We start from the raw sequence: 1,230 nt of genomic DNA on the forward strand, positions 1-1,230 counted from the left end.
GGCCCCTCCCCATCCTCCGCCGCCGGAAATAGAAGTGGGACTTCCGCGCCCAGACTCGGCCGCGCGCCCTCTCGCGGCACCGGGCGGGTGGCACGCCGGTGAACGCGCCTGTGAACGTGCGGTGTCCCTGAGCCGCGCTTGCCGAAGGCGGGTGGCCCCCGGGGAACTTCATAAGGTCTGTGATTCCTGTCCTGTCGCCCAACTTCCTTTAAAGTCCTGGGGAAGTCGGGCTCCACCTTTCAGGACGAAAGGGCTTGCTTTTTATCAGTCACCTCCCAGCACATCGTGCCTCTCCTCACGCAGCGTCTCTCATCTTTCTGTCAGAGATACTGACCTTTGCAGTTGGTTTTCTTCCATCGAGGCTTGAGGGCAGGAAAGGCGTACTCCTTTTGTGTCATGCCTGCCCCCTCCACGGGCTCTGTGGGCGTGTTTGTGGAATGGCGAATGACTTCTCACGACCTTCCGGAACTCGAAAGTCTCTCAATTCTTTTTTTTTTTTTTTTTTTAAGATTTTATTTATTTATTTGACAGAGAGAGATCACAAGTAGGCAGTGAGGCAGGCAGAGAGAGAGGGAAGCAAACTCCCTGCTGAGTAGAGGGGCCTTTGCGGGACTGGATCCCAGGAGTCCAGGATCATGACCTCAGCCGAAGGCAGAGCCTTACCCCACTGAGCTACCCAGGCGCCCGTGGAAAGTATCTTAATTCTCAATATTTTATTCTGAAACGTTTCTTGTTGTCATTTCAACCATTGTCTGATAAAGAGGTATGTCGGTGAGACTCTGCATTTCAATATTTTGCAACTATTACCTGTGTGTAAATTTTTGTCTGATTAATTCCAGCAAAGTCATTAATTCCAACAGGAAGATGTAGGTACTGCAAAAATATAGTTTTCAAAATGTTTGTCCCTCAAGGACCTTTTTTTTTTTTTTCCTGAATAAGGATTTCACTCCAGTTTATTTTTTAAAAAAATAAAGCCTGTGATTCTTGAGCACACCTCCCAACGGACTTAACGACCCCAGCAGCCCTAAGCCAGGTGGGAAAAGCTGGAGAGAGAGGCCCAGAAGTGTGAGCTTCCTGGTGGGTGTTAGTGTTAAATAGATTGGGAAGAAAACTGCCAGTTTCTGGGTTCCCCTTCAGAGACCAGGAATCCCATCCTATCTGGAATGATTTCCCTCCCTTCCAAGTTCACCAGTTTGGCCCGTTGTTCTCTGTCCTTCCACGTATACTCAG

Source organism: Mustela nigripes, chromosome 4, assembly GCF_022355385.1.
Source record: "Mustela nigripes isolate SB6536 chromosome 4, MUSNIG.SB6536, whole genome shotgun sequence".
NCBI lineage: Eukaryota > Metazoa > Chordata > Mammalia > Carnivora > Mustelidae > Mustela > Mustela nigripes.